Source organism: Bidens hawaiensis, unplaced genomic scaffold (genome assembly GCF_021521415.1).
Source record: "Bidens hawaiensis isolate Kalapana, Puna unplaced genomic scaffold, B.hawaiensis_p1.1 tig00001016_1, whole genome shotgun sequence".
Classification (NCBI taxonomy): domain Eukaryota; kingdom Viridiplantae; phylum Streptophyta; class Magnoliopsida; order Asterales; family Asteraceae; genus Bidens; species Bidens hawaiensis.
This window is the reverse complement of record NW_027491059.1, coordinates 1,788,322-1,800,940: the sequence shown is the minus strand read 5'-3', so window position 1 is coordinate 1,800,940 and position 12,619 is coordinate 1,788,322. Positions and strand designations below refer to the sequence as shown.

Below are 12,619 nucleotides of genomic sequence, written 5' to 3'. Positions count from 1 at the left end.
AAACACTTCAATCTCAAAATACTCTTTAACCAAAAAAAAAAAACAAAACAAAAGAACAACCAACAATGGCAACGGTGGTAGCTCCGGCGATGAAAATGGTGGTGGCGGTGGTGGCGTCGGCGGAGTTAGTGGTGGTGCCGATGGTGGTGGTGGTGGTGGTGTTGAGAAAGTAGGATGAATGAGGAATAGAATGAAAAAAAAGAATGGAGGTGGGAAGGAATGATTTTGATGGAATGGAGTTCCATATGTAATGGATGATTCCAATCCGGTGAGCAACAAAACACCATGTTTTTCATTCTCACGTAATAAATCATTCCATTTCTACTGTTATTCCTGCATACCAAAAGCTACCTTAGGGAGTTATTGGTTCAAATTTCAAAGTTAAACATGACATGTCAATACAAGAGCCACTCCACACTGCCACTACAAATGTGCCCACCACCGCCACCTTTATCCATCAACTCATTTTAACCTGACTCTAATTTAGGACGTTTTAACCCAACCTATATTGATCTTTTTAATAACGACCTTTTTATGCGAGCTTAGTTTGCTATCATCCGAACCCACCAGCCAACCTTGTTTCTAGACTTAGCTTGTAAGTTTTATAAAGGAGAGTACTTTTATGTTGATAACGTGATATAAAGGTAGAAAAATTCATTGATTCTCATCAAACATCTAGCATATACATACATAAATATTTACTAATAAACATTAAAACCACATTGAGATATATCTAAAAAAAAGCTATGTATTTGTATTGTAACCATCATATATATTTTTACAATATTTAAATAACATATATTTATTTTGTATAATCATCTTATACCAAGAGGTGAACATCCAAACCGGTTAATCGGTCACTAAACGGTTTCTAACTGATTCTCTGACCGGTTAGTAACTGGTTTTTACCCGGGAAAAAACCCGCGGTTAATAACCGCGCTTTCATTTTGGTCAAGAACCGGTTAAAAAACCGGCTAACCGAAACCAGCTTTAGGTTTTTAAATTATTTTTTAAGACGTTTTTTTCCCGGTTAACCGAAACCACTTTTAGGTTTTTAAATTATTTTTTGTTAAACCGGTTTTTCCCAGTTAATCCGTTTAGCCGGTTCGGTTATACCCGAAACCAGTTATACAGGTTTGGATTTTTGTTCTTGAAAATCGTTTACTAACCGAACCGATTAACCGGTCTAACTGGTTAATTGACCATTGACCAATAACCCACTATTAAATTAACCGGTTTGTGCATGTCTGTTTACTTATACAGTTATACTTACACAAGACCTCAAGCCCAAAAAAAATTGGAAGCCAGGCCCAAATAGTCAATAAGCCCGTTTTTTCACAGTCAAACCACATTGCAACGGCTAATAGGCAACATTAGGGTTTATCACCCCTATAAAAACCAGATCTGTCATCCATCCATCAACCTCTCATCACCGCCGCTGCATTCCGACGGTGTTCTCCGGCAACAACCTCCACCGGCTTTCTATTTTCGATTCATAGTTAGTTAATTACCGAATTTATTTATATAATTCCGTTATAGTAATATCAATTATGTTGCTTCATAATGGTGAACTCTCTCACAATCGAATGAGAGTGATTCAAGTTTCCGGAGCATAGATTAATATTAATATCCGATCGCCAGTATTTAACAGCTCCATGTGTATTCAATCGCATTGATGTTACCAGTCTCCAGGCACATTTGTTCATATTTTTATATACTTAAACCCTAAGTCAGTTTTTTATTACTAATTGCTGTGTATATGTTATCAGTTTTTGTTGATTTACTTAGAAAAATGTTATCATCACTTTGATAGTAATAAGCACTCTCTAGTGTGTTATATAGGCGATAAACGCGCCAAGCTTTGTTTAAAGGTTGACACGTTTTTACTTAAGCTTGAGCTCGGCTTGTTTTTATTTACCGGAGCTTGTGCTTGGCTTTATTTGACTTAAGAGTACTTGTGCTAGGCTTTTAGTTTTTTATGCTTGAGTTTGGACGGTGAGTTTTTTTTTGTTAAGCTTGGACTTGACTTTTTATATATATATATTAATTAAATATTTTATGTGACTTCAATTATTTTTATTTTCATACGTATTTAAGAATATTTTTAAATGAGAGTCTTAAGGAGAACTTTCTTTTTTTTGTTTTTTTGTTTTTGTTTTAGTTTTATTTTTGCTGGTTGAATTTTACTTTAGTTAAAAGATGAATGGAGAATGGATGTAACACCCCGGCTAAAGCGGAAACGCCTGAGTGTGACGTACAGATTGCTCAAACACACGTGACACTATTAGGTGACCATAATAACATTATTTTATTTAAATCATCATGTAACACAAGTTTATCAAATAATACAAGTTGTAACAAATAAATAAACAAAAATGATAAGTTTCTTTGAATATCCTATAAGCATACTATGTGTCTTCTAAGTTTCATCCTTGTATCTCTACACCTGTAACATATGTATAAAATAAAGTCAGCTACGAACATAGTTGGTGAGATTCCCACAGTTTGATATAATACGTAAAAATCATACAATTCCTTGAAACTTGTGATATGAGCACATAAGGGTTCTTTACACTCGATGCAATGGAGCTGAGTGTAAAGAACAAACGAAGGTCCTTTCCAGTTGGGGCTACCAACGTACAAATGGATCTGAGTGCAAAGGGGGTCGTATGATCATACTTATTGAGACAACCACTGAGCAAGTAATCAAGTAAACACACAAGTCCATGTAATGAATTGTAGTTTGTATATGACTCTATAAATCATTGAGTAAATAGGATACATATGTTACCCCCAAAAATAAAAACGTTAAAAAGGGGGTGTGAGAAAACTCACCTCGAAATCGAAGATAAACTTTGCAATGAAAACCGAAGGCATGATAACGAAACCGAAGCGGTCAAACGCCATGAACTATAATGAAAATGCAAAGAAACAAGGCTAGCTATCGGGATTTAATTAACTTTGATTTAAGATATGTTGCACTATCTTAATATGTATTTTAATATCTTAAAGCACTAATATAACTTTAAGTTTTTAACGTATTCTTAACGGCACTTTTTAACGAACTAAATATGATGTTTGCATATTATGGATTTTAAACGATAGTTTTAACTCGAATTATAATGGTTGACGAAAACGAATAAAGTTATCTTTTATGGTTTAACGTATTGTTATTACTGAATTAAAGTTTAATGGAATCAAAGCTACGAAAACTAATATTAAAGTTGCAACGAACTATATTATTTAAAATATTATTTTGACTAATAAGTTATTTTTAATATAAGAATTTAATTATTTACGAAGCATGAATTTTATCTTAATACGTCTATTTTAGCGTTTATATTTATTAAAAACAAAAAGAATTATAAAGTATACGAAATGGAAATAAATAATATAATATTATTACGGGTTTTGGAGAAACGAAAACAAAAAAAAAGTTGTAGGTTCGAATTAATATTAAAAGAAATTTAGTTTATATAAATTTTATGATTTTATTTAATTTATATTCATAATTGTCCTCTTGTTAGTCATCATAAATATCATAGTCGTCATCGAAATCAACTCCATATGTTACTTTGCGTGGCATTTCCTGGTTCAAAATAAAACCAATAAACATTAGTCTGAAACTTTACAAACACAAGTCACCCATTCTATGCAGATTAAATAATAAATCTAAACCAGGAATAAACTTCTATAAGAATTACCTTAATTTTGCTGTAAACAGTATATGGAGTCAAAATAATAAAATCATCCAACTCTTCGCATATGACAAAAGAGAGCAACACAATCCTATATGCCAAAAGAACTGACATCACAACCTGCCAAAGAAGTGCTTTCCTACTTCATGCCCGTTTTCTCATCCGGTAAGATTAATTTCTGATATAAAAAAAAGAGAAGAGAATAAATATTAGTATAAAAAAGACTGCAACATCTAGAGAGTTAGTTGTTCAACTAAAAAGCCTAAATTGAAACAAAACGTACATTGCTAATGGATTTATAGCCTCTTAACCATTAGAACTAAATAAACAGTTAACTAAATAAAACACAGACTTGCGACATATATAGCTAAACAAATATTATCCAGGGTATCTTGTCTTTCTTTTTTTCTCTCTATTATCATAGTGATAACAAGAAGATTACATATTGCTAAGCAGTGACCACACAAAAAGCTTGCAGCAAGCATTCAATGTTCACATTTTGATTGACATTCTTCACATGAACACTTGTAATCATGTAGAATTTAAGCTACTACCAAAGAAAGTATGCTCATTGCCTCATTAAAACCTATTAGTTTACACACTCTTGGGAAAATAGTATTGATTTTGTTTGTACAAATGTAACAGCATAGGGGTGTTCATGGTTCGGTTTAAAACCATGAAAACGTCCAAACCGGTCATTGGTTTAGTTTCACGGTCGGTTTCTTCTTTAATTTTCGCTTGGTCGGTTTCAAAATCTTCAAACCATAGCGAATGGTTTGGTTTGCGGTTTATACCAAAAACTGACCGTATAAAACCAGACCGGACTATAAACTTTTGTTATTTAGAGATCTTTTTAGCGTGTGCATGTGTGTGTGTTATTGAGCTTAATAAGTTAGCTCCTAAGCCCAAATTGATTATTCAAAGAGTCTAGTTGATCTAGAATATAGACCTACTAGTTAAATCCATTGGACAAATCCTTTATTATTGAGATGCACATTCTATCAAGACTGTGAAACTAACCGGAACCAAACCGTTGGTAATGCTATGGTTAGTTTTCCAACGTTAGGTTTCGGTTTCTGGTGATAAAAAACCGTTACTAACTGTTCGGATCACGGTTTGACCTACAAACCGTCAAAACCGACTAATGTTACTTTTCATGAAGTTCAGTTCCAACTACCAATAAAGCACAAATAAAATCAACCATACCAAACACTACACTCAAACATCACATCAAAGTACACAAAACACAAATTAGGGTTTCAGTATACTAGCTAATATTTCTAAAATTCAACATCATATTCCAATCTAAGTATATAACACTAGGGTTTGTTTTTTCTAGAGAAACTGCACGCGCTATAAACTCTCGGTTCTTCTGCTTGACAAGGTATTTAATTATTTATTTTCTAATTCTAATCAAATCTTTTAATCTTTTGATTGATACTTAAAAAAGAACAAATTGGATATTAATCTTTTAATCATATGTTTGAAAGGGAGGCTTCTTATGGAAATGAATTACATGCTAGCGTATGGTTCTGCCAAACCGTCATTGAGGGTATTATGGAGATCCGGTCTCTTAGAATTACTCTTACCGATTCAGGTAAAAAAGTTATATTCCTTACACTATTTAAAAATTACTTACACTATTGCCCACTCGTCTTTAGCCATATATATTCTTTTTTTTTTTTAATTTCATTTTAAACCTATTTTCCCTGGAATTTAAACGGTCCTAACTTTTCATATGCTAATATATTTTTTTAAAATTTACCCCATAAAAACGTGTTTTTTATTTTTTAATTTGAGTGTGGCATCATATTTAATTAAAAAAAGGTTACCGTGTTACATGATCACCAACTTTTGTGTTGCTGCATCGCACAGACGCCTTTCTAGTACATGATTAGCGTTATTTGTGCAGGTGTTCATTTCTCTACACATGTACTTAAAGGCAGTGAAGATATTTGAATGCGTGAATCAAGGCAAGGAAGCCAGGTTTGTGCCGAAGCAAGGAGGGAAGATTAATTATGAGATGCTGGCGATCGGAAGCATGCAGGAAGTGCGACATGTGTTTGCTAGGATTGTATTCGATACCGTATTTCCTTTAGACCTTGGTTAAGTTTAAAGAATGATGTAAGGGGGAGTCATTATTAGAAAACAGTCTTTTTAGAAAGTTGTATTTTTGTTATTTTGCTTGTATACAAAACCCAGCCAAGTTGTATTGCGGTGGAATTATAGAACAATACTATTATCTTTTAATTATATTACGCTATTTTAAACGTCTTAATTTTTGCTTTTGTTTATCATGGTTGGAGGTAATTGGTGAACGGGAATATAATTACTTGCATATTTGAAATTTAGGGGTGAGCAGGAAATGGGTTGGGTAAGACCCGTGATACATGTGTATCATTAATTGGTTCCCGGGTCTAGCATGTATATTTAATCGGGTCTTATCACTAATAGTTTCCCGGTCTAGCATATAGATAAAATCGGGTCCAGGGTCAAATTAGATTCTAGAAGTGAGTTTGAAGACCCGTGAAACCCGATTATAATTCAAATAAAAAGTAAGTTAAGTACAAATATTTATCAATAGTAAATGGAAGTTCTCTATTTTAACTTTTCTTTTTGTACATAAAACTGCAAATCCATTAATTTGCAAAAGTTATTAATTTTTAAGATTAGCCGTAACATATATTAAGCCAATCAGAAGGCTTGTATTGGATTAATAATTTAGCCACAAATACGAGAAGAAAAAAAAAGTGAATGCTTTCTGCATAAACTGTGTTGAGTTCTGCTCAAAACACACATCATGAACTATTAACATCAATGGTAGTTTGACCAGATGATAGTCAATGCTACAGATTTTGTCTCAATTTGCTAACCATAGAACCAGACCTGTTAGGGGTTCAAACAAGCCGGGTTGCTCGTGAGCTACTCGAGATCAGCTCGTGAAAAAGCTCGATCGAGCCCGAGCTGGCTCGTGAGCCTAAACGAGCCTGCCATTAAAAATAATTTTTATAATACATATTTATTAATTATTAATCAATCTATTTAATATTATGAAAAAATAACTAAATTATAAATATTATTCTTATATATAAAATTATTATAATTGAAAAAATATATATAAAAAAAATAATTATAAATATATAAAAATAAATTAAGAAACAGTAAACAAGCCGAGCTCGAGTTTTAGAAATAGAGAATGGGCCGAGCTCGAGCTCTTTGTAAGTTAAACGAGCCGAGCTCAAGCCTAGTCGAGCTCGGGCTTAGCTCGGCTCGTTTGCATCTTTACGTTAGACCCTGTTAAGACACGAACCATATTTTCTTTTAGTCGGTTCCAGATCCGAGTCTGCAAGAGATGAGTTATTGGTTCGGGTCTAAACGGGTCTGAAGAAAAAAAATCCATTTTTGCACACCCTAAATTTGAATATTTGGTTAGGCCAATGTTCCATCCAACAATCAAAGAAGTTGAACTTTCTCATTTATCATCTTTACAACGAGACTCGCGTTTTGTTTCGAAAGCAAAACAAGTTGACACTAAAGAAAGCTTTTTGAAAAACCTGTGCATACCACATATGGTTTCTTGAAATATATATGCAGTACGCCTCATTAAAGGATGCCCAAAATGAAGGGAGATGAACCCTGTAAATGTTTCGCTTAACAGTCGTGGTAAACCAAACCCGAGACCAAACCCCTACTGTTAACCTAATGTTATTTACTCATCAAAAAAAAAAAAAAACAAAAAAAAAAATAAATAAATAAAACCTTCTCAATGCCCTTAAAAATCACTTAACTTTGTCAATCACTTTTCCTTTTTGAAGTCAGCGCCCCACCGCCACTAGTAGGCCTAAAAAAAGTTTACCGTTTAGCATCCTCTTTCGAGCCAACATATATAATAGTCATTGTTTTATAATATATAAAGGGTGCAAGAACTTACAGCCCAACAGCTACTTTAAAAGCATCATAAATCCCCCATTGTGCCCCAGTAAGTGTTCCAATCATTAAAATACGAAGAGGAAGACCGCGAGTAAATAAACCCAACAAACCGAGCGTCTGAACAGCCTGAAACAAAAAGAATAAACACTACAAATAGAGAAACTAAGGATAAACATACGCAGATAAAATGACATGAATATGACTCACATTGCTGACAGTAGCCCCTTGAGAATTATTGAGGAAAGAAACTAAATTATCAGCAGGGTGAGAAACAATAGCACATAGTACACCCGCTACATACCCGCCAGCAAAGCTAACTCCAAGCTGCAAACTTTTGCTACATTCATCCTTTGGTATGGGGATGGCATGTTTGTATATCATCTCCACTATTGTCTCAAAACATGCAAACTTCATCATTGTGTCTGAAAACATGTGCATAACAATAAATGATTAATATAAATGGCAATATGCATAACTTCATGTAAGAATGATACAAAAACTTTTGACACGGTATAATCTAAACTTACATGGAATCTGTCGCCCCCATAGAGGTCCTAGCCCCTTGTACAACCTGTATAAAAAATAAGCAATTTTATTTAGAAAAAAAATAACAGTATAACACTATAATATTAATAAATCTGCATCTGATATGAAATTACCCAGCAGTGCCTTCAGCATTAATGAACTTTAGGAAGCTATCTGATATACCTGTGGCAAATCCAGGATTTGTTTGGACACGAACCTTAACTGCTTCGAAAGGGCAAAGAGCAATTCCGGCAATAAGTTCTGCAGATGCAGAACCTGCAAGATAGATGAATGTTTTGTATTTGGCTGCATTCTCTGGACCAGCAATGTCAGCATATGCTTTTTTGAAGAATTCATAAAACCCAAATTTGCAAGCACCCTGTACACTGTAACCTAGCAAGGTTGGCACTCAGCCTGTGAAAAATCCTTTAAATCCATGCTCTTTCAGTAATGTTCCAAAACCAGAAGCAATGTTCTTGTATTTTGCAGGGTTGATCTGAAGGTTTTTCGGATATACATGAAATGTTTGTTAAGCAATGTAACTAACACAACACGGATTTAAATTAAAAGTGACATGGCTGTAATATTAAAGAAAGGAGGCCAATCATTACATTGATCAAGAAATTACAATACTTCAAGTTCCTGTAACTTTTTCATGAACCTATTAATTAATTGCAAGTTGAGGTCATCATGAACTTTAATAAATACTCTAAAGCTTTTGTATAAGGGTATGTATTATGGTAGTGTGTAAGTGGTGCCAATAGACCTAGCACCAAAAGATGCGAAAGGTGCACGAGGGCAGCATTGCCATCAAGGTAGCGAGCCTGAAGGCGCACTTCGCATCAACGCGAGCCGCATAAGGGCCGTTTTAATATTTTTCAAAAATGGAAGTATAACCAAGAAGTGACAAGTTATTAAAGACAAGGGACCAAAAGTGGAAATGTGATCTCAGGAACCCATCGCGCTACGCGATGAGCCCAGGAACAAGACCACATTTTTGGAAAACGGAAGTATGACCAAGAAGTGACACGTTATCAAAGACAAGGGACCAAAAGTGAAAATATGATCTCAGGAACCCATCGTACACGATGAGCCCAGGAACAAGACCATTGCGCTACGCGATGGCGTTGGATGAATCACCAGACACGTGTCGCGACGGGGGACACGTGGCAAACGCTAGGGCTGAGTCAGCAGCCACGCGTCATTCCCTTGACGTCACGCTACGTGATCCCCTAAGTGAAGGGACCATCGCGCTACGCGATGGTACCCAACTTCGGGTATAAAAGGGGGGGGGGGGTCACGACATTCCAATCTCACACCAAAATCACACACTTTCACACATAGTTAGCCTCGGTTTGCATGCCGACCTTGTGGAACGTGCCAAACTCCGAAGCTCTGACAGTCTAAGCCCTAGTACACGATATAAAGTTGAAGTGCCGCTCGATCAGTCATATGCATTTAACTCCAAATACATGCGTAAGGTAGGGGTTCTGCCTAAATATTATTATTTTATTTTATTATTATTATTATATTATATGACTTAGACCATAGTCGGAGGTATAGCCAGACCTTGATCATATTTAAACAATAATATATTTTTTCATAAATAGAAGGTATGATCAAATTAATGTTTTTTTCATGCTTAAGAAACGTAAGCATTCACATACAAAGGATATAGTCAAAAATAATATTTATTTATGATTAAAAAATATAACATTCACAGGTTATAGTTAAAATAATGTTTCTTCATAATTAAGAAACATAAGCTTTTACATACAAGAAGATATAAGTCAAAAATAGTTTCTTCACAATTAAGAAACATTATATGCAAAAGATATAGTTAAAATTTATGTTTCTTCGTGACTAAGAAACATAAAATTTTACATACCCGGGTTATAGTCATTCAATGTTTCTTATTGAAGAAGAAACCTATCAATAGATGCTTCTTCATGAAGAAGAAACTCAACACATGATTTGTAAACAAATGAATAGACTACGGGTCTAAATATTTTATTCAAACAAATGATCAATCAAGGTTTAAAGCTATCAAAACCAAACTAAAGGTCTGTAGCTGGATCAAGAGACGGTCTAGGTATTTATATAAACGTATTTTATGATAGGTCAATCATCATTCATTCATAAATGTTTTCAAACGAGATCACCACATCATTCAGACAGATAATCACATTCACAGGTGAATACGTTCAATCTTTTTATATAACGTGAATACGTTAAACCTTTACAATCAGTCAAAACAGATTTATATACTCTATACGATAGACATGTTGTTGGTCTTATAGAGTTAATCAAATATTTACATGAGATTACATGATCTCTAAAACGTTATACAAATTAGAGAATTAAAAGAACTCAGACCGAATACACATGTGTCTGGATCCAAACATAACTGTTCAGCCTAAACAATCAAAGGCTACGTGGCCGCGGGCTAACGGTCATATCTTGTACTCCGGAATAGGCTACGTGGCTCGGAGACTTGTATGTGTGTAGGGCAGTGTTACAAATACCGGGTATAGCATTATATCTGCTGGGATATGTTGAGAAATCTATATTTGTATTATAATTGTTATTTAAATGCTTTTAGAGTCAACGATTCACCAGCATATCGCTGAAGTATTTTTCCCCACATTACAGGAAAGCAAGCATAGTACAGCGGGCAAGGTATAAGAGTCATTTATGGAGTTAGATGCTCGCAGATGGTGATGGATCAGTTTTAAATAAATAAAATATTGTAACAAGAATAAACAAGGTTTGTAAACCAAATACTTGGATATTTATTATCCAAGAGATTTCAAAATAAATTATTATTTTATTATAATCAAAGACTTCCTCTAATAAACCGCAACTCTGATATAATTACAAAACAGGTATCAACTATTGGTCACACACCTAGACCTTAAATCGGGATGTGACAGGTTGGTATCAGAGCCATCGATCTTAGCGAATTAGGTATTTAATTATACCTAGGCTTTGATCAAAAAGATAAATACTGCCTTATTACATAATCATTGGTTTTAATTAGGTATTAATATGTTAGTACCTAAGCTTTAATCACTTGTTTAATAAGTAGGGATAAGCAATGAATAGCAGATTATGTATCTCTAAGTATAATTATGCAGATGTTTTATATGAACTATTTTGGGCATAAAACCGAGTAGTTATACGTTCAAACCCTGCACCTGAATTCAAGCCATCAGATATGGCCAGTCTTAAAGATTGTTACACAAACTTTTTCGGTCAAGAAAAGCTGATATTTTCAGTATGGAATCCAACCGGTGTATGAACCAAGCAGTCAGCAGATGCCAATCAAATTATCAGACAATACACTTGTAAACATTCACCCATCGAAGATTTCATTATCCTTCGGAAAAAAATAAATGTCCATGGTAAGTTTAAACAGGAGACCAGTACAGATTCATTCAGTCAGATAAAACTACCATTCTAATCAAGGTTAGTGACACTTCAGGTCGCCACCACCTAATTATCGGACTCCACAAGTAACGGAAGAACCAAGTTTTAAACTGAACATGAGAGTTGATATACTATTCTAAATACCAACCAACTTTCTATCTGAACCAAAGGAAAATAAGAAAGGAAATTAATCTCTTTACTTTTCCACCATGTCTTGATCATGTACCAACAATCTATGAACAGACAAACGAAATTCAGAAAAGGTCCGATTTGTCGAATATTTTTTATACAAACAAGCATCCTAGATAAAAAAAAAATACAAGCTTATGTGGAGAATCCACATTTGTACCTAAAGAGAAACAGTCTACCTTTTTCCAGTAGTGCCCACACCTGTATGGTACCTAAATCAATAATGCCAGAAGAAAAAGAAACAATAAATCATCACAGATGTTCTAACATCATTCTAGTCAAGGATCAATAAAACTTCCATTCGATAAAGATAAAGGATATATAGAAACAAATATATTCCCAATTCCTATATCTAGTAATGGGAATTCCTATCAGACAATAATGAAGGAAAATTTAGACTCATCCGACATCAAGACCCCGCTAGTCCCAAAGAGTATAAAACCAGAATATGCATGGATTAGGATCAAGTGGATCCAAGAAGCCAACAATATCAAAAGGAAAAGAAGTAATGACATATACAGAAAATTATCCTCAGGTACTGGAATATTTAATCTGGCAATTCAAGATCTATACTTGGTTACACGCAAAAAGTGATGCTTCATTAAGGAATGAATGCCAAAGAAAGGCAAAAAGAGAAAGAGATAGACAAAGCATAACAAGGTTAAGAAATTTATCATTAACTGGAAGAAATAAGAATATCAGCGGTTATAAGTAATCTTGTGCAACATAAATATAAGATATGTTTTATTTCTTTGAAATATTAAACTTATCTTTAAAAGATTTATGTCAAGAAAAGATGGTATAAATTCCCAAAGTAATTCTTCTGGCAAATCTGGAAATAAGAAAAT

At 34.0% G+C, this 12,619-nt stretch overlaps 1 non-coding gene and 1 pseudogene across 1 annotated transcript; one reads left to right on the top strand and one right to left on the bottom strand.

The window, feature by feature from the left end:
- Window positions 1-1,552: 1,552 nt before the first annotated feature.
- LOC143552440 (small nucleolar RNA snoR137) lies at window positions 1,553-1,700 on the top strand. The gene has a single exon (XR_013138657.1). It is a non-coding gene; the product is annotated as a small nucleolar RNA snoR137 (small nucleolar RNA).
- A 5,584-nt stretch (window positions 1,701-7,284) lies between these two features.
- Window positions 7,285-8,667, bottom strand: LOC143550506 (mitochondrial phosphate carrier protein 3, mitochondrial-like; annotated as a pseudogene).
- Window positions 8,668-12,619: the final 3,952 nt, after the last annotated feature.